The sequence below is a fragment of the Narcine bancroftii genome, chromosome 4 (assembly GCF_036971445.1).
Source record: "Narcine bancroftii isolate sNarBan1 chromosome 4, sNarBan1.hap1, whole genome shotgun sequence".
Classification (NCBI taxonomy): domain Eukaryota; kingdom Metazoa; phylum Chordata; class Chondrichthyes; order Torpediniformes; family Narcinidae; genus Narcine; species Narcine bancroftii.
In genome coordinates this window covers 312,284,581-312,306,335 of record NC_091472.1, presented here as the reverse complement: position 1 = coordinate 312,306,335, position 21,755 = coordinate 312,284,581, and the positions used below count along the sequence as shown (strand labels likewise).

Here is a 21,755-nt window from a genome sequence, read left to right as displayed (position 1 = left end):
GCTGGCGTTGAGATCAGGCAAGTGTGACATGGACAATTGCATTGCATGCCCTTCCTATTAAAGGTAGAGCAGACAAACGCCGGGGATAAACCCTTGCAAGTGTGAAAACGTTTAGTGTTCTGGTTAGGAGTGGTCTGGGGTGAAAGGCCAAACCCCCATTCCTATCCCGGGACACTAAATGGCTGATTTACTGGGATGCAAGTGTGAAAGGAGTTTTGGTGGCCTCCACTGTTAGTCACAATCAAAAGCCCATCTCACATTTCCAAGTGATCTCAGGAATTAACTGCCAATCGGCCTTTAAAGTGCCGAGTGTGAAAGCAAAATCAGCTCAACACCAGTGTCTCACACCAGGGACTGACGGCCTCGACCACTAGTACAATCTCCAGCGTCTTCAGGCAAGTGTGACTGGGTAATGGCATTGTGGGATTTAAATGACCCAAGTTTTTGTGTCAGTGCGGAAATGTGAAGGAAGAAATAAAATTAAAATAAACCTTGCCATGGGTAAGTCGCAGCGAGAGAGAGGAAATAAATAGCAATAGTGGACAATTTTTAAACAGCACGGGGAAATCTGTAGTGCTATAGCACGCAATTCATAAAGACCGTGGCTTTCCAGAATGCTGTGTGGCAGAGAAACCCCTCCATGAATGCTCTGTGCATTCAGCCGGGCATGCAGCCCTCTCTCAGCCACATGGAATTCTGGGAGGGCAAGTCCACCATCGCTTTTTCCCACAATATTTATAAATTGTACGTGATAGTAGTATCAACTTTCCCACACTGTCTAAATTGTATTGTTATAGTGATACCAACATTCCCACGCTATATAAATTGAGCGCTATAGTGCAACCAACTTTCCCAGCCTGTTTAAAAATTCTCCTTTATTGCTAGCACTTTCCCACAGCCCCTTATAAAGGTTTATATAGGTCGGCACAACAACAACAGGGGCCGAAGGCCTCATACCGTGCTGTATATAAAGCTTAATTATGTTATAACCATATAACAGTTTATGGCATGGAAACAGGCCATCTCAGCCCTTCAAGTCCATGATTAGGCATGATTAATTTTATTCAAATAGAAGATCATAATACATTAATCAGGATTTAGAACAGGTCCACCATCACTCGTGCATGATGTCACTAGTAGAAGGTAGAGCAGTCCCAACCCCGGGGATGGCTCCTTGTAGGTGTGAAAGCGTTCAGTGTCCCAGTTAGGAGTGGTCAAGTGGGAAAAGCCAAACCCATTCCCATCTCAGGACACTGAATGGCCAATTTAGTTGGATGCAAGTGTAAAAGGGACGGAAATGAAGCAACTTGCTTCCCAAAAAGACCCCTCCTGGCTCAATCCAGCGAAGAGTCATTCACAGCGCATGCTTTGCCCTGAACTTCACAAAAAATGGCTGGCCACAAGAGCTGCTTTCGAGGAGCTGTTTCCTCTCCAGCCATCAGCATGGTTCTCTTTGCAAAATCACAATGTTTTGCAAATGTATCAAATTCTGGAACTAGCCTTCCTTCAGTTCTTCCAATGTATCAAATTATCACTGGGTTGTGATGTGCTGTGTAAGATGTTTGTGGGAAATGTTAACTGTGACCATTCAGTCCCTCCTTTCTATGGTATCCCTCACAGTGATAATACTAAAACGGGAGCTCGTAATACAGGTAATAAAGGATAATTGAAAACTCTAGCAAGGTGTGTCTGATTTTAGCAAGGTGTAATGCCAGATTTTATTTACTGCTCAGAGTGAACAGTACAGATATTTATAATCTAAAAAAAAATCTTCTCAATAGCAGCATAATATTCAGAAGCCTCAATTACCGGTAGCTTCATATATAAACCCATTCCATGTTTAATGTTGGAAATATCTACTTCTTAAAAGTCAGACAAAAATAATCTGGAAAGTTTTATCTTTGATTGCAGCTGCAGTTGCCTCCCTAACTCGTACGATTCTATAGGCCTGTTCACATTGGTTAAATATGAATAACCCATTTTGAAATACTGGTAGGGCCGTTCACACTGGACCAAGAAAGCCCGGTTCCATGCACCTTTTCACATTGCCTACCCGGTATTCAGATAAGTGTGAGGTGATGCATTTTGGAAGGACAAACCAGAAGGTGATCCCTCAAGGTCACCACACATGTTGATAGGATAGTTAAGAAGGCCTTTGGGATGCTGGGATTCATTAATAGGGGGGTTGAATTCAGCAGTAGGGAGGTCATAAGAACGTAAGAAATAGGAGCAGGCCATCCAGCCCGTCGAGCCTGCTCCACCATTCAATAAGATCATGGCTGATCATTGACTCAACTCCATCTACCTGCCGTTTTCCCCGTACCCCTTCATTCCTTTTTTTTAATGTAAAAATCTATCTAACTTAAATCTGTTTAATGAAGTTGCCTCATCTGCTTCACTGGGCAGAGAATTCCACAGATTCATGACTCTCTGAGAAAAGAGTTTTCCTCATCTCCGTCTTAAATCTACTCCCCTGAATCTTGAGGCCGTGTCCCCTAGTTCTGGTCTCACCTACCAGTGAAAACAATTTTCCTCCCCCTATCTTATCTCTCCCTTTCATAATTTTATATGTTTCTATAAGATCTTCTCTCATTCTTCTGAATTCGCAGGCTATTTAGTCTCTCCTTGTAGGTCAACCCCTCATCTCTGGGATCAACCTGGTGAACCTCCTCTGGACTGCCTCCAAGGGCAGTATAATCCTTCCTCAAGTATGGAAACCAGAAATGCACACAGTACTCCAGGTGTGGCCTCACCAGTATCTTGTATAGTTGCAGCATGACCTCTTTGCTCTTGGATTCATGTTACAATCCTACAAATCTTTGGTAAGACGACATTTGCAGTATTGTGTTCATTTCTGGTCAGAATCAGAATTTAATGTCATGAAATTCTTTTTTTACCTCATTATAGGAAGGATGTGAAGCTATGGAGAGGGTGCAGAGGAGATTTACCAGGATGTTGCCTGAATTGGAAAACAAGGCAAGGTTAGCAGAGCTGGAACCTATCACTTTGGAGCGTAGAAGGACAAGAGGAGACTTGATAGAGGTCCACAAGATTATGAGGCATAAATAATTGTGCGCGTTTTTCCCGCAGGCTCTTTTGAATATTGTGCGCATGTGTTTTACTTCCACTATGATTTTCCCATCCTATTCTATTACTTGTTGTACATTTTTGATAGCAAACCCTCGAGTCCAGATTTGTCTCTCACAGACCTAACACTTCGACCAGTGCTGGGACCGATAACATTACTGTCGGCGTATTTCAAACTGGCATACAGGACCGGGGAGCCATTTTTTTGGGGAAAAACAAGTGGATCTAACACGCTGTCACATATGGCTTGATGTGTTAAAAAAAATACACTGACCTAGAAAAATGCCGGCTTCGTTTTGGTGGGAACAACTAATGCCACCATATAGGAGGCTCTTCATAACAGAAAAATCATGTAAATGCTGTGCTTTTCTCTTTCCATTCCCTTCCTCTTTAACAACATCTCTCGCACTCAAGAAAACATTGGGCACCCGATATGCCGATTCGAAACAGGTCAGCAATAGAAGCACCACTTCTGAAATCAAGGACTCAAGTCTGAAACATTGGTTACGTGTCTGCCTGTCCCGCATCGGACTTGTCAGCCACAAACGAGCCTGCAGCTGACGTGGAATTTTACCCCCTCCATAAATCTTCGTCCGCGAAGCCAAGCCAAAGAAAGATAAAGTACAACATTTGACTTGCTGAGATTCCCCAGCTTTTGTGCTTTTACTTCAATCACAGTGTCTGCAAACTTTCATGTTTTACTGGAGGAAAGTTTTTGTTGTACGTTATTAGGATCAGTCAAGGGGAACATCCAAGATGAGATTCTTACTTGGAGAAGACAACTGAAGTAAAACTATTCATACCTCAATGAAGGGCTTAAGGCTGAAACATCGGTTATATATTATTATCTTTCCTATATAAAGTAGACTATTTGACCTGCTGAGTTTTCCCAGCTTTGTATTTTACTTTTCCCTCCACTCAGATCAGCTTCACTCTGACAAATCTAAATTCTTCAATCACTGTGGCTTACAACATCTCCCCACCCCCCACCTTTTTAATCTGATTGGGAGAACTCCCTCATATCCCTTCTTCATCTCTTCCTCCATGTCCTACCCATTTCTGACATGCAGAAAGGTTTCCCGAGGTTTACGTCATGTGCGTCCCTCCACTTTTCATACCTCATTCATTTCCCCTCTTAATCTCCTCTGCTCCAGGGAAAACATACCTAGCTTCATCAGTCTCTCTTCATATTTGAGCTACTCAATCCCAGGCAATATCCTGGTCAATCTCTATTGCACCCTCTCCAGCAGGATCACATTCATCCCCATAGCTTGATGACCAGAACTGCCCTCAGGACTCAAGTTGAGGTCTGACCAAGGTTTTATAAGGTAGGAGCATATCTTCCCTATTGCTGTATTTGATGCCTTCAACTAATGAAAGCCAGTATTTCTCATGCCTTCCTAACCACATTATCTACCAGCATTGAACCCTCAAGGATCCAAGGTCCCTCTGCTCTTCAATAATTCCTATATCACTATTGTTTGAAAGTTCATGTCCTTAATACTCCCAAAAGACATCCCCTTGCATTGGTCTGGAATAAACTCTATCTGCCATTTTTTAACCTTTTCCAACAGCACATAAATCCTGACAACACTCCATTCTTTTACAAAGGTTAGCAGAGTATGTATGTTAACTTTACCCATACACTTGACAACTTTTCAAAGAATTCAATCAAATTAGTTGAGTAGATGGGGAGAGGGATCTCAGCCAATAATCTCATCAACAACTGTAAATCTCATTGACTGTATAGAACAATACAGCACAGTACAGGCCCTTCAGCCCTTGATGTTATGCTGACCTATATGTTCCTTCCTAAAAAAAGTACTAAACCCTCCCTACTCCTTAACCTATTTTTCTTTCATCCATGCATCTGTCTAAGAGGCTCTTAATTGCCCCCAGTGTTTCAGTCTCCACCACCATCCCCAACAAGGCATTCCAGGCACCCATAACTTTGTGTTAAAAAAAAAACTTACCCCTGATGTCGCCCCTATACTTCCCTCCCTTAACTTTATGCAGATGGTGTTTGCTGATCCTGCCCTGGAAAACAGGTGCTGGCTGCCCACCCTTTCTATGCCTCTCATAATTTTGAAGACCTCTATCAAGTCTCCTCTCATCCTTCTCCGCTCCAAAGTGAAAAGTCCCAGCTCTGCTAACCTTGCCTCATAAGACTTGTTTTCCAATCCAGGCAACATCCTGGTAAATCTCCTCTGCAAATCCTTCCTATAATGAGATGACCAGAACTGAACTCAATACTCTTAGGAGTCATCTTACCAATGATTTGTAGAGTTGCCACATGACCTCTCTACTCCTGAATTGAATCCCAGCATCCCCTATACCTTCTTAGCTATCCTACCAACTTGTGCAGCGATCTTGAGGGATGTATGGATTTGAACCCCAAGTTCCCTCTGTTCATCCACACTCTTAAATAACTGACCATTAACCCTGTCCTCAGCCTTCTGGTTTGTCCTTCCAAAATGCATCACCTCACACTTATCCAGATTGAAATCCATCCCCCATTTCACTGCCCAACTCTGCATCCTATCTATATCTCCTTGTAACCTTCGACAACCTTCAGCTCCATCCACAACTCCTTCCAACCTTCTTATCATCCACAAACTTACTGACCCATCCTTCTGCCTCTTCATCCAGGTCATTTATAAAATTAAGAAAGAGCAGGGGTCACAGAACAGATCCTTGTGGCACTCCACTAGTCACCGGCCACTAGGCAGAATACTTTCCTTCTACTAATACTCTCTACTTTCTTTCTACATGCTAATTTTTTATCCATTCAGCCAATTTTCCATTGATCCCATGACTCATGACTTTCTGGATAGTCTTTCATGGGGGACCTTGTCAAATGCCTTGCTAAAATCCATGTACACAACATCTATCATCCTACCATCATCAGTTTCTTTTGTTACATTCTCAAAAAACTCAATTAGATTCGTGAGGCATGATCTTCCCTTCACAAAGCCATGTACCTCTCCAAATGCTCATAGATCCTATTCTCAAGAATCCTCTCCAATTGTTTGCACACCACTGATGTAAGACTTACCACTCTATAATTCCCAGGATTCTCCCCATTACCTTTTTTAAACAAGGGGACTACATTTGCCATTTTCCAATCCTCTGGCACATCCCCTGCGGCCAAAGAGGATTCAAAGATCATAGCTACTACCCCAGCTTCCTCTTCCCTCCCTTCCCACCACAGCCTGAGGTATATCTCACCTGGGCCCGGGGGACATCAATCTTGATATTTTCAAAAAGATCCAACATTTCTGCTTCCTTAATCTCCACATTGTTCAGCACACAGGCCCGTTTAATTTTAATCTCACCGTGATCAAGGTCCTTTCTCTTTTGAATACTGATGCAAAGTATTCACTTAGGATCTCCCCAACCTCCTCCGCCTCCAGGCACATGGTGCCTCCTTTATCCTTCAGCGGCCCCACCTTCATTCTCGTCTTCCTTCTGATCTTCACGTACGCATAGAACACCTTTAAGTTCTCCTTAATTCTACATGCCAAGGCCTCTCATACCCACTTTGAGCTCTCCCAAGTACTTTCTTTTTAAAAAAAATATTTTATTTATTAAAAAACAAAGTAATAACCACAATTATAGAATTAGAATTAACAAATTATCAAAAAGCAACTTGCATGGTTACATAGAAAAAACAAGATCTAAAAAAATCTACAAAACTAACCCCTCCACTCCCCCTACCCCTCCCCTTAACCTAAATCTACCCCTCTATTCCCCATAAAAAAGAGAAAAAAAAAGAAAAAAGATAAGAACAACTTAACCATTTATTTAGTATTCAATGTGAAGATCCAGCCACATACCACTATTTTCAGATTTTCAAATTAAAATAATCCAAATATGGGTTCCAAATCTTTTTAAATCTATATTATTGATCTCTTAAATTATAAGTTATCTTCTCCATTGGAATGCATGATCTCATTTCTGAATGCCATCTTTGTAAACTAAGCTCCATCTGATCTTTCCATGAAACAGCTCTACATTTCCTTGCTATAGCTAAAGCCAATCTCAAAAATGCCATTTGAAATTTATCTAATATATGTAATAAAGCTATTTCAGTAAGGTCCCCAATTAAAAAGACCTTTGGGTCTAGAGAAAAATGTATTTTCAAGATTTCCTGCAAACAGTCTCTTAACTTAGCCCAAAAACCTTTAATCTTATCACATGCCCAAATTGAATGTAAAAATGTACCCTTCTGCTCATTGCATCGAAAACACAAATCTGAAGCACTCAGTTTATATTGTTTCAAACGTTCAGGAGTTAAATATAATTGATGTATAAAGTTATGTTACAAACCTATACCTAACGTTAACTTTGTCATAGCATCTTTATTAATCTTACTCCAATTATCGAAATCAAACTGAATCCCCAAGTCCTCCTCCCATTTAAGTCGTGATTTATGCAAATCCACCTTAGACATTTTCCGTTGTAATAATTTTGTACATTTCTGAAATAAATCTTTTCTTTCCTTCATCTCTAATTAATACCTCAGATAATGAGTTGTAATTCCAAATGTCTCCCTAAACAATCATACAACATTGATAATAACAAAAAAGAGTATTATTAGGAATTTGGTATTTCTCCTTCAACCTTTCAAATGATAAAAAGCAACTCACCTCAAAACAATCATTCGTCGTTCTTATTCCTTCCTGGTTCCAAATTTTAAGGAGGTTATTGTCCATCGTGAAAGGCAAACTCTTATTTTGCAACAAAGGAGTATAGATAATCCACCTGGCATTCCTAGTAACCTCCTCCCATATACTCATCTCCCAAGTCCTTTCTTAAGCTCCTTCCTGGCTACCATATCCTTCTCATGAGCCCTCCCTGTTTCCTACTTCCTATATCTAAATGTAAAGGTAACCATGCTACCCTCTCTGAACAATAACCACACAACTATTGGAGTGCCATAAACACCCATCTGGTTTAATAACATCCTGAGGAATATAAATCTTCATTTCTTGCCTGGTGTGGTCTGCATGTGACTTCAGTGATTGATTCTACTTACTTCAAGAGCAGTTAGGAATGGACAATAAATGCCAGTGCTGCCAATTTCCACATGCTGAGAACTAATGAATAAAAATAGAACCAAGGACCTTTTTGTAATGGCTCATCCATCAGATCAGCCATTAATTAACACCCTTCAATAGATCAGAGAGAAGCAAAAAAATGCTAATATTTGAACTTAAATTTGAACAAATGGTTTTCCCAATATCTTTCCAAGTATTACCTATTAATGCATGTTTGAAAGAAGTAGCCTGTGCATAGTATTGGTGGCTACAATTTATTGAAAATAAAGTACTATGAGAGCATTCTAATAAGCTGAATTATAAATGCAAATTTGGCTCTGAAGGTTGTCATGGCCGAAGGGTGGTCGTGGGGATGAGATCCCCCCTGCTGCACAAATTCTCTTCATGGCGTTCAACTCAAACAGCCTCTGACAACCAAGTCCAACTCCTGGCCTTCACATGTGGCATAGTTCTTATGCCCAGCAGAGCTGTTCTCACTGACAGGAGAAGGGGCAAAGGCAGGCTACTGGCACCTTTAAACCAGTTGCTCTGGGCAGATGGGCTTGTTCACCATCTAGCAGAAGGAAAACTCTGATTTCCAATCCCCGCTGCCTTGTGGCTAAACCTGCTCACAGGAAAGGCTTTGGGAGGAAAAATCTGAAGTCGGAGTCCCAAAGGCAGCTGACTGCTGTACCCAGCACCAGCTCGGCAACTCCTGCGATGTTGCTGGCACCAAACAGTATCGACCTTCGTCGTTCCTTTGGACCTATCGTTAGCATGGGGGGGGGGTTCCTACTGCATGGGTAACACAGATCTCCGTATCAACTCAATCCTGGCTTGCGCCCTGGAGAAGCCATTCCACAGCAACTACCACCGACGGAGCCCAAAAGAAGAAGAATTGCAAATAAACTCTTCCTAGAATTGCAACAAACATTTATTTTCTCCCATATGCCACAGAAATTATTTTTGGCAAGAAACATATTTGAACAGTCATTTATTCATATAATTTTCACTTGTGGGGATTGTGGTCATGAATTGAGCTGTCTACACTGTGCACAAATATACTCTGTAAAGACAGCTGATAGCCTCATGCCAAAGATTAAAGCTGTTTTATCTAATGTTCATACACAACGCTGAACTCTCCAGATTAACAAATGAGTCCTCATGTTAATGAACATTACTGTTAATAATTTACTCTGGCACAACTACCACAGCATTTGCTGGGTCAAAAATGAAAAATACTGTAGTTTATTTCACACAGCTACTGGATGTTTATATTCGAATCACGAAGCATGTAGTCTTAAACATATCTATTCTGGAAAGATTGCCACCCAAGGCCAGTTCTAGGAAAGTGCTAGGAAAGTAACTTGAGAAGTTTAAGCTGATAAAATTAACTTGCCCTGATATAAAATAACAAGATAGGGTATATTACACAGCATTTTTTTTAAAACAAAACCTTATACAATTTATTCATCAAATATTGTCAGACATGGCTTCAGAATAATTTTGTGATACAAACTTCTCCAAGTCTTTTGAGTCCAATTTTCTCATGTCTAATCTTAGCTCATCTTGAATGAGAATGACTTTAGAATTGAGCCCTAGCCAGAGACCCAGGCACAGCTCAGGGGTGGCCAGATCCCCAGATGCCAATCTGCTTTGCTCACTGAAGGGTCGACATTGCAGAACGTGTCATTTTTGCTGTGTTGTAGTTTAGGTACAAGATCTCCAGCACCAAAAAAAAATAAAAAGAAAATATGAAATTCAAGTAGACTAAATGGGTTCTTAAGCCAGCTCAGCAATTCAACAGTATTATAGTTAATCTGATCTTTACCTCAGATCCAGTTTCCTGCTTGATTGCTCCAACCGTCAATTCACCAAGAGACTGAGAATCTAATCGTCCCCTCAGTACCTATCACTGTGTCTGAAAGAAATGCTACACCTCCACCCTCACCACCTTTCAGGGCTCCTAATAGTCCTTCCAAATCAAGCAAAGCTTGTGAATCTGCAGGGGTCAGTTACTATATCCAGAGCTCCCGACGTGGCCTCCTCTCCATCGGTGAGACAGGGCACAGACTAGGAGATAATTTCATTGAGAACCTCTGCTCTGTCTGCTGCAACAGCAATGACCTCCCAGTGCCTAACCATTTCAATTCCACAGCAATATGTCTATTCGTAGCCTTGCACACTGCCAAACTGAGGCTACGTGCAATTTGGAGGGACAACACCTTGTATTCCCTCTGGGCACTCTCCAACCAGACAGCATTAACAGGGGCCTCTCCAATTTCCATTAAAGCCTCCCTCAACCCAGTCTCTCCCTTTTCCTGTCCCTCTGCTTCCTTTCCTCCACGTCCCCACCCCTCCCTCTCCTATCATAGCTACCCCATCCTCCCCATTTTTCTCTTTCCACTCTCCCACCTGTGCATCCTCCTAGTAGATAAAGGAGTTTCCGAGCCAGCGCCACCAGGCTGAGTAACAGCTTCTTCCCACAGGCAGTGAGAATGATAAACAACCAAAGGAACTGCTCACACTCTCTCTCTGAGACTCTCATATTCATGAAACATTATTTATTTATACAGATGAAATACTTGTCCTACATATGCATTGTTTGTATGGTTATGTCTGCGTGTTTCGCACTGAGGACCAGAGAACACTGTTCCGTTGGGTTCTACTTGTACAATCAGATGACAATAAACTTGACTGTATTCAGCCTGTGCTCCTCCCCTTCCTCCCTGCTCTCCTATATTTTTTTTGCTCAGACCTTGACAAAAGGCTGAAATCTTGGTGACCCTGAACATCCTATGGAAACTGCATGATCCGATGAGTTTCTCCAGCACATTGCAGTTGACCCCCAATGTCAGCAGACTTTAACTCCGAGAATCTTTCACCCTTAGAGAGAGGTATAATGATTCACCACCTCAGGTCATCTTCCCCATCTCATCTAAATCAATTACTGAATCAATTCTGAAACTTTGTCCTCTCGTTGGGCATTCTCCACCAGGACAAACATCCTCACAGTGTCCAATTTTACCAAAACATCTCAAATTGTGACGCTTTAGCTCTAGAACTTCTCATCCTTTTGAAATCCAGTGACATGTTCAACTTGAACAATCCTAGATACTCAACTTTTAAAATTTATTTAGACATACAGAATGGTCACAGGTCCATCCAGCCCATAAGCCTCTGCCCTCCAGATACACCAATTAACCTACAATGCGCATACATTTTTGAAAGGTGGGAGGGAAAGCAGAGCACCTAGAGGAAACCCTTGCAGACACAGGGAGAATATACACAGCTGATTTGAACCCAGGTCGCTGATCCTGTAATAAGCATCGCACTAGCCACTATGCTACCGTGCCACCCCACGCCACAGAACAACCTCTATCAATATTTTTTAATATGTAAGAGAATAATTTACAGCAGACAAAGGATGCAGAAGCAGAAAAGCTAATAATTGAAAAGGGATGGGATAAGCCCCCTTTGTCTTGTAAAAATTCTTGTTATCTGTCTGCTTAAACATAGATTAAAAGTGAACCGTCTTCCTCAGTTGTCTCTCTGTAAAGGAGTTCATTAATACTAAGTTCAAGTTTTTCTTCAACATAAATCTCAAGAAGATACTCTTTTTTTATAAAATATCAGAAAACGTTGGATATTTTAATCAGGTCAGGCAATGAACTGTACAAACCTTTCATTGCCCAAATGGACTTCATGTGGACAAATGGGATGAGTGTAAATGGGCAGAAAGGGTCTATTGCTAGACTTTGTGACTACAACAAAATCCAAAATCTCCCGCAGCTTTAACTTTTAAATTCCGAAGTAGAGCTCGAGTTCAATCCATTTTAATTTCAGAAACAAAAAAATGAATCCTAGTTCCAGAATATCGCAAGAACTAAATAACCACAAAAGATTCAGAACTGCCTTACCGAACAAGTCCTAAAGTCAACGTACACAATTTATTAAAATCAGAGAATTACCATGGGCAAGCAGTTAATCAAAGGAATCAACTTTACGTGGACAATTTTCAGCCAGGGTCTCATTGCTAAGTCACAAGGTTAACAGTTGACAATTCTATTCAAAAAAATGTCCGGGAAACAATCTTTACAAAAGTTTTTTTTTAATCAATGGAGTTTCATGAACAGTGCATCAGTTCTTTGTACTACATCTGATTATTTATCCAATGTATCCACAACAAACTATTGCTGATTAACAAAGACTTCAATTCAAATCATGAACATTTTAATGTCGTTTGGAACATTGACACAGCAAATCAAATTGAAACCAGCATCTGTGACCACATTTTAAAAGATGCCATTTTCTGCCACCAATACACATGAATATTGCACTGCAAAGATTTTTCACCCTCTACCAACCAGTTTTATGCATAATTTTGGATATCAGTTTCTAAGCAGCAGTTAGTCAGTCCGAAATTGAAGATTCAAGTTCACCAATGTCAGCCTTTACTAAATTCTCACCTCAAAGTTGCAAGTAAGACACGACCGTGGTAGAAGTTAAAACACAATGCTGGAGAAACTCAGCAAGTCAAACAGTGTAAAATCCCTCAGAGAAGTTGTTAAAGTCAAAGGTTGGCATCCATATTCAGGTACAAGTATGAAGGTCGCATTATTTTTTTTCTTCAGAGATGTTCAGGCCATCATGTAATCCAACCTTCTCTCCTTCATTTACATCTTTTCCTCCTGTCTCTTCTTTGGCTTGGCTTCGCGGACGAAGATTTATGGAGGGGGTAAAAAAGTTCACGTCAGCTGCAGGCTCGTTTGTGGCTGACCAGTCCGATGCGGGACAGGCCTTGGAAAAACTCCCAATATTTAGCATAGCGGTTAACATAACTTTGTTACAACACCAGTGACCAGAGTTCAAATCTGGCGCTGCCTGTAAGGAGTTTGTATTTTCCTGCCATGTCTGCAAGGGTTTCCACCGAGCCCTCTGATTTCCTCCCACCATCCAAAACGTACGGGGGTTGTAGGTTAATTGGATGTAATTGGGCGGCATGGGCTCGTGGACCAAAAGGGCCTGTAACCATGCTGGATGTCTAAATTAAATTTAAAAATTAATATTAAAGGAGCTATCCTACCCTGATTACACTTGTTTCCCACCCCCTCCATCAGCCAGAAGATACCTTGAAAACACAAACCTCCAGATTCTAGGACACTTTCTTTCCTGCTGTGACCAGACTCCATTAGTAAAAGATGATGTTTGTGCACTGTTTAACTGTACTTTTCTCAATATGCTGCACTTTTTCCAAGTAACACAATAACCTGCACTTTCAGACTTACTGAAAACACAAAGCATAAAACACTTTTGTTTTATTAATACATGACCTGTAGTATTACACTTTGAGTTGACTTGTCTGGATACCACACAAAACAAGTTTTTTTTTGTCGCTTGGTACACATGATAATAAACAATTCAGATGCATTGAATTCAACCTATGTTGACCCTTGGACATTCTCAACTAATTTCATCAAAATGGGTGAACTGGTCATTACCATTTGGGGAAGTCTCCCAGGCAGATAGCCTGCGACCTACAGAAGACTGACTATAATGCCTGTCATATCTTGGCAACACAATATAATAAGATGGGAGAACTAAAGTAAATTAGCCTCTTTGATAGATATGTGGCAAGTGAACCCTCAGAGTTGAGAGGTAAGAAAGAATCATTTACAGAGAAATAACAAGAGAGAACGACTCCACTCTACTACGAATTAGCAAGGACCTGATAACCTCTTGCATATATTATCAAATACTGAAGTTATTTGATGCATCAGTCTCTAGCCTCCATCTCCCAATTCCACACTTTCCACTTCTCCACCTGGCTCCATCTAACTCGATCACTTCTCAATCATCTACTGACCCCTCTCCATCTTATCTCTCCCTTCTCAGTCCTGAAGCAAGGTTTTAACCTGAAATTTAATTTCCCTCCTATTTTCCTCAATAGATGTTGCCTGACCAGCTGAGTTCCTCCAGCAGTTTTTTTTTGTTCCAGTGTTATGTATACATCCTCTAGCTCCACGAACTACACTGTAAACATATATTAGATAACCTGTTGGTTGAACATTTTGCTCTGCCTTCAAGAATAATCACGAGTCTTCCTGCACTATGCAATGACCTAATCTGACCGATCTTCAGGCTTTTGAAGTTGCTGTTTATGGAAGCTCTGAAGAGGGCATGCCGAGTCATTGAGGACCTCTTCCACCCTCCACACAGCATTACTTTCTTTAATACTTTATTTTAGAATTTTCATACATGTAGTATATAATTATTTGTATACATCCACCATATTAGTATAGATTAGACTGATGACAAAAAAGGAAATATACTCCCTCCCCTCAAAACTATAACCCTCCCTAATACCAATCCCCAAAACAAAATCAATCATTACTTATACATTTTCAAATTATATAGTAACATATTAAAGAAGGAAGAAAGATACTAGAAAAGCTACTGGATTACATTAGGATAGGCCAAGGTGCACCAAGGACTTTAACCGACAGACAAGGATTTGCACTAACGGGTGAGATCACAGGTATCAGCGATCGGAAGAGATAAAATTAAACCACACCACCTATCTTTTGTCTATATGGGCTCCATATTTGTAAATATATTATACTTTTATTCCTCAAATTATAAGTATTTTTTTCCCTAACAGGATAGACTTTTGAATTCCTGCATGTAATCTCTCAACATCCAGACACGAGTCTGACTTCCAAGTAAATGCAATACACTTTCTTGCCACTGCCAATACTATTTTCACAAACTTCCTTTGATTTAGTGAAGGTTTAGGGTTTGTCTCCTCCACGTTTGTTGGTATGAAATACCAGTAATTTGTTCTAATAATTTCCCAGCTTTCACCCAAAAAGATCTCACTTTTGGACACATCCATGTAGAGTGCAAAAAAGTAACATTTTCTATACCACACGTAAAACACTTATTGGATAAATCCAATTTTATTTTATGCAACTTATACAGTGTGATATATAATCAATGTCCCGCATCGGACTTGTCAGCCACAAACGAGCCTGCAGCTGACGTGGACTTTTACCCCCTCCATAAATCTTCGTCCGCGAAGCCAAGCCAAAGAAGAAAGAAAGCTATACTGTACCAATCCATATTGCATATTAATTGTATTGGACATACAGTCTCTGCACAGATCCATCCATGTTTATTCATCTATCGTAATACTCAAATCCTGTTCCCATTTCTGTTTTGATTTATGAAGTCCAGATTTACAAACTGCTCTTTGTAGTAGAAGGTACATTGCACGGGTAAATTTCCATACTGTCCCCCATCTAATTAGAGTTTACCACTTCATTGCATGGGGGTAACAATCTCTCTGATCCTAACCTCTCTTAAAAATCTTTTTATTTGAAAATAGCAAAAACCCATGTTTCTAGTTTTTCTGTACTTGTTCCTCATTTCAGTAAAGGACATTAATTGTCTTCAATAAGCCTAATTCCTTTATCACTCCACAATTTCAATAATTTGCTATCTTGCGGAAAAGGTATCAAACTGTTCTGAAACAAAGGGGAACAAGGTGATGTACCTCCTTTAGTTCCAATTTCCCTGTTCATCTTCCCCCAGATATCTATTAAATGCTTCAGTAGAGGTGAGTCTCTAATTCCTGTCATCAATTTTGAGTTCCATTTGCAGATTAAAGCTGCAGCTAATTTATCTCCAATCTTCCCCAGTTCTATATTAACCCACGCCAGTATAGTCTCTCTTTCAAAAAGAGACGCAATAAATTGCATTTGAGCTGCTCTATAATAATTGTAGAAATTTGGAAGTTATAATCCCCCCAATTCATATTTACACAGCATCTTTCAGCTGATCCATTCGGGAAAGAAAGCAGAGCTAGCTAGCACCACCAGGCTGAGGAACAGCTTCTTCCTACGGACAGTAAATGACCAAAGAAAACTGCTCTCCCCAACCATCTGAAACTCTCATATTCATGAAACAAATTTTATTTATATGTATGAATACTTGTTCTGCATATGTATTATATCCCTGTATGTGTGTTGTCAGGTTGTGCATCTGCATGTTTTGCACCAAGGACCAGAGAACACTATTGTTATCAGATTGTAGAAAGTACAACCTGATAACAATAAACCTAACTTGATAGCAAAACCACATCATTTAATCAACTCTCATAAGTTGAACCAATATCAATCAAACCTTGTATTTTTTTTTCATGGTAACAAACTATATTTCTAAAACAAATGATGAAAGGGAAAAGGGACCAGGTTGGTGCAAATGGCAGGGGTATCCCACCTATTTCCATTGCAGACAGACTATTCCTTTTATACTTCAATCTATTTTGGGGTTGCTTTGATAAATTAGAATTAGGTAAGACTGGCTACAAGTCACTGCAGCTCTCAACAATGTCTCAGCCTTCAGCTTCTCATAGCTTGCTCAACATCTGCAGGTTCTTTCATTTTTTCTTCATTGGATTAACTATTCTGTTTCTATTCCTTGGGGGATAAACCATTGCTCCCTCCAATACTTATTAGGTTGACTTTCAAATTCTGTTTAATTGACCATCTCCTTGCCAAGAGTTTGCAGAGGTTTCTGCTTTCTCTCAATAGGACCTATACAACAAGCAGAAATAGGCTATTCAGCCCATTGCGTCTGTCCTGCCATTCCACGAGCTAATCCATTCTCCCACTCAGCCCCACTGTCTGGCCTTCTCCCCGTAACCTTTCATGCCTTGGCCAATCAAGAACCTATCAATCATTGCCTTAAATACTTGGCCAATAACCTGACCTCCATAACCAATGTTGGCAACAAATTCCACAGATTTACCACCCTTCTGTACAAGGTGAGGGGAAGAACGTTTTGGGGAAATGTCAGAGATACAGAGAATGGTGGGTGCCTGGAATGCCAAGATTGGTGGTGGAGGCAAGTGCAATGGGGACAGGACTCGAAAGCCCCATTCACACTGGCACTTTCACCCAGTAATTAATTGCCAATCTATCGGTTACCGTGCCACTGTGAACGTTCGCGATCTGGTACGCAGGCATCAGATCGCCCAGGGATGAACTACCTAGGAAGGGTGTATCATTGAATTAGCAAACCAGTTAGCCCAGTGTGAACAGGACGTCACCGCTGGAGGATAGGTGCCCCCTTTGCTCTAGGATGCTGGGTGGTGAGTGTGACAGAAGCAGAGAACCAGTTAAATGGTCCAGCATGAATGGCATAAAACGCTATTTTGAATTGCCAATTTACCGGATAGCCAACATGAAAAGGACGTTAGACAGGCATTTGATACAAGGAAAGTAGAGGGTTGAGTAGGTTTATGTCATGAGATGAACAGCCTATGAAATGGGCCCCCTTCAGTCCTGAAGTTGTGCCCTCATGTCCCAGACTCTCCCACCATGGAATATCTGTCATCCAGAAGCAGTGATTCAAGCCTTGATAAACAGTTGGAGAGACAAGTGCCCCACACAGTGCTGGTGGCTCCCATGCTCTGCCCTCAGCACCCACACTCCTGAAGGTGATCCTGGTATGAGCAGCCTGACTGGCAGCACACAACACACTACAGGCACACTCCCAGGGGATACGCCTCCACCCCCCCCCCCCTCACCATCACCCCCCCCTCACCATCACCCCCCCCTCACCATCACCCCCCCCTCACCATCACCCCCCCCTCACCATCACCCCCCCCTCACCATCACCCCCACCAACCCCCCCTGTCCCCCCCCACCATCCCCCCCTTCCCCCCCCACCATCCCCCTCTTCCCCCCCCATCCCCCCTTCCCCCCCTCACCATCCCCCCCTTCCCCCCCACCAACACCCCCTGTCCCCCCCCCACCATCCCCCCCTTCCCCCCCCACCATCCCCCCCCTTTCCCCCCCCCCATCATCCCCCCCCTTCCCCCCCCACCATCCCCCCGTTGGCCATCGCGTGCGCGCCCCCGAACCCCCCACCCCCATTGGTCCGACTCCCCCCCCCGACAATCCCCCCCCCCCGACAATCCTCCCCCCCCCGACAATCCCCCCACTCCCCCCGGCTCACCCGCTCCCTCCAGCCGGCGGGCGACGTCCATCCGACCGCAGCAGCCGCCGGCACAGCCCGGGCTCCTCCCCGCCCCGCCCCGCCCCGCCCCGGGGGGTCGTCCGCTCCCGCCCCACTGCCAAACATCGCCCCGCCTAGCAACCGCGCAGCCGCGCCGTCAGTGACGCGAGGGCGCGCACGTCCGCGTGATGCGCAGGCACGAGTTGCTCCTTCTACACCCCCCCCTTCCCGCATCTCTCCTTCCCCATCCCTTTCTCTCTCTCTCCCTCCCTTTCCCATTCTCCCCATCCCTCTCTCCCTCTGTCCCCTTCTCCAACCCTCCCTCACTCTCTTCCACTGTCCCCCCATCTCCCCACCATCCACATCCCACCCACCTTCTCCCCATACTTCTCTCCCTCTGACCCCCTCCCCATCTCCCCACCATCCCCAAACCCTCCATCCCTCCCTCCCCATCCCCTCCCTTTATTCTCATCCCTCCCCACCATCCTCATCCTCCCTCCTTTTCTCCCTCTCCCTTCCCATCTCCCCATCCACCTCCCCACCCTCCCTGTCTCATCTCCCCACCCTCCATCCGTCAGTGGTTTAGGGAGATGATGATCAGCACAGGCTAGAAAGGCCAAATGGCCTGTTTTCTGTGCTGTTGTGCTTTATGGTTCTAAAAACCCAGCAGGTCACATACACATAGCATGTGTGGAGAGAAAAATTTGTAACATTAGAACTAGGATAGAGAGCATGTGGCAGGGTGGAGAAGGGATGCAGAGAATAAAACCGTACTGGAACCGTACTGCTGAAGAGGCACGCTCGGACATGCAAAACTGACCCTCTAGTCCAGCCATTTCAACTACTTCACACTAATCCCAATTCTTTTTTCTCTTTGGCTTGGCTTCGCAGACGAAGATTTATGGAGGGGGTAAAAAGTCCACGTCAGCTGCAGACTCGTTTGTGGCTGACAAGTCCGATGCGGGACAGGCAGACACGGTTGCAGCGGTTGCAGGGGAAAATTGGTTGGTTGGGGATGGGTGTTGGGTTTTTCCTCCTTTGCCTTTTGTCAGTGAGGTAGGCTCTGCGGTCTTCTTCAAAGTAGGTTGCTGCCCACCAAACTGTGAGGCGCCAAGATGCACGGTTTGAGGCGATATCAGCCCACTGGCGGTGGTCAATGTGGCAGGCACCAAGAGATTTCTTTAGGCAGTCCTTGTACCTTTTCTTTGGTGCACCTCTGTCACGGTGGCCAGTGAGAGCTCGCCATATAACACGATCTTGGGAAGGCGATGGTCCTCCATTCTGGAGACGTGACCCATCCAGCGCAGCTGGATCTTCAGCAGCGTGGACTCGATGCTGTCGACCTCTGCCATCTCGAGTACTTCAACGTCAAATAATCCCAATTATGCCCATGTTAAATTCCCAGAAGGGAGCACGGACACTGTACCAGTGAAGTGGCAGTTAATGAAGAAGACAAAGGCTGTGTCGTTAACCAGTAATCATGACTTTTATTACCAAAAACTAGTGGTACAATAATATAACCATATAACCACTTACAGCACAGAACAGGCCAGTTCGGCCCTACTAGTCCATGCTGTAACAAATCCCCACCCTCCTAGTCCCACTGACCAGCACCCGGTCCATACCCCTCCAGTCCTCTCCTCTCCATGTAACTATCCAGTCTTTCCTTAAATATAACCAATGATCCCGCCTCGACCACGTCTGCCGGAAGCTCATTCCACATCCCCACCACCCTCTGTGTAAAGAAATTTCCCCTCATGTTCCCCTTATAATTTTCCCCCTTCAATCTTAAACCATGCCCTCTAGTTTGAATCTCCCCCACTCTTAATTGAAAAGGCCTATCCACGTTTACTCTGTCTGTCCCTTTTAAAATCTTAAACACCTCTATCAAGTCCCCCCTCAATCTTCTACGCTCCAGAGAAAAAAGCCCCAGTCTGCATAACCTTTCCCTGTAACTCAAACCTTGAAATCCTGTCAACATTCTCGTGAACCTTCTCTGCACGCTTTCTATTTTGTTTATATCTTTCCTATAATTTGGTGACCAAAACTGTACACAGTACTCCAAATTTGGCCTCACCAATGCCTTGTACAATTTCATCATAACCTCCCTACTCTTGAATTCAATACTCCGATTTATGAAGGCCAACATTCCAAATGCCTTTTTCACCACACCATCTACCTGAGTATCAGCCTTGAGGGAACTATTTACCATCACTCCTAAATCCCTTTGTTGCTCTGCACATCTTAATAGCCTACCATTTAATGCATATGACCTATTTAGATTTGCCTTTCCAAAATGTAGCACCTCACACTTATCTGTATTAAATTCCATCAGCCATTTCTCAGCCCACACCTCCAGCCTTCCTAAATCATCTTTTAATATACGGTAATCTTCCTCACTGTCCACAACACCACCAATCTTTGTATCATCCGCAAACTTGCTTATCCAATTCTCCACCCCTACTTCCAGATCGTTAATATATATAACAAACAATAGTGGACCCAGGACCGATCCCTGAGGAACTCCACTAGTCACCGGCCTCCAATTGGACAAACAATTTTCTACCATTACTCTCTGACACCTCCCATCCAACCATTGCTGAATCCATTTCACTACCTCCTCATTTATACCCAATATCTCCACCTTTTTTCCTAACCCATGTGGGGAACTTTGTCAAAAGCTTCACTAAAGTCTAAATAGACAACATCCACAGCTTTCCGTTCATCAACCTTTTTTGTAACCCCCTTGAAAAACTCAATCAGATTTGTCAAGCATGATCTACCCCTGACAAAACCATGCTGATTACTCCCGAGCAATCCCTGTACCTCCAAATAATTGTAAATACCATCCCTCAGAACACTTTCCATCAACTTGCCCACCACAGACGTCAGACTCACAGGCCTAAAATTCCTAGGTTTACATTTAGGCCCTTTCTTAAACAGCGGAACCACATGCGCCACCCTCCAATCCTTTGGCACTACCCCCGTGGCCAATGACATCCTAAATATCTCTGTTAATGGCCCCACTATCTGTCCACAAGCCTCCCTGAGTGTCCTTGGGAATATTGTCCGGTCCCGGAGATTTATCCACCTTTATCTTTCTCAACACAGCCATCACTACCTTCTCGGTTATCCTTATATGCTTCATTACCTCCCCACTATTTTTCTTTATCTCAACTGGTTCAATATTTTTTTCCCTAGTGAATACCGAGGCAAAGAAATCATTCAAAATTTCCCCCATTTCCTCAGACTTCTCACTCAGCCTACCCTCACTATCTACAAGGGGTCCAATTTTATCCCTCACTAATCTTTTACTTTTAATGTACATATAGAAACCCTTTGGATTTATTTTTACTCTGTCAGCCAAAGCCTCTTCATGCCTTTTTTGTGGCCTTTCTAATTTCTTTCTTAAGATTCCTTCTACACTCCTTGTAGTCCTCCTTCAACTTCTCAGCTCCCTATTCTTTATACCTCTTGTACACCTCCCTTTTTCTCCTAACCAAATTTCCAATATTCCTCGAAAACCAAGCCTCCCTATGACTTCCAGCCTTTCCTTTGATCCTCACTGGGACATAACTACTCTGTACCCTCAAAATTTCTTTTTTG

The 21,755-nt window shown here is 42.8% G+C and overlaps 1 protein-coding gene across 5 annotated transcripts in view; it reads right to left on the bottom strand.

Moving 5' to 3' along the window:
• ttll4 (tubulin tyrosine ligase-like family, member 4) overlaps positions 1-18,233 on the bottom strand; it is a 75,896-nt gene extending 57,663 nt beyond the window's left edge. For 4 of the 5 annotated variants that reach the window (XR_011356860.1, XM_069935924.1, XM_069935926.1 and 1 more), the window contains exon 1: positions 18,150-18,233. The gene's annotated coding sequence lies outside the window, so the exon portion shown is untranslated. The remainder of the gene's footprint in view (positions 1-18,149) is intronic. The other variant, XM_069935928.1, reaches the window with a different exon arrangement.
• Positions 18,234-21,755: the final 3,522 nt, after the last annotated feature.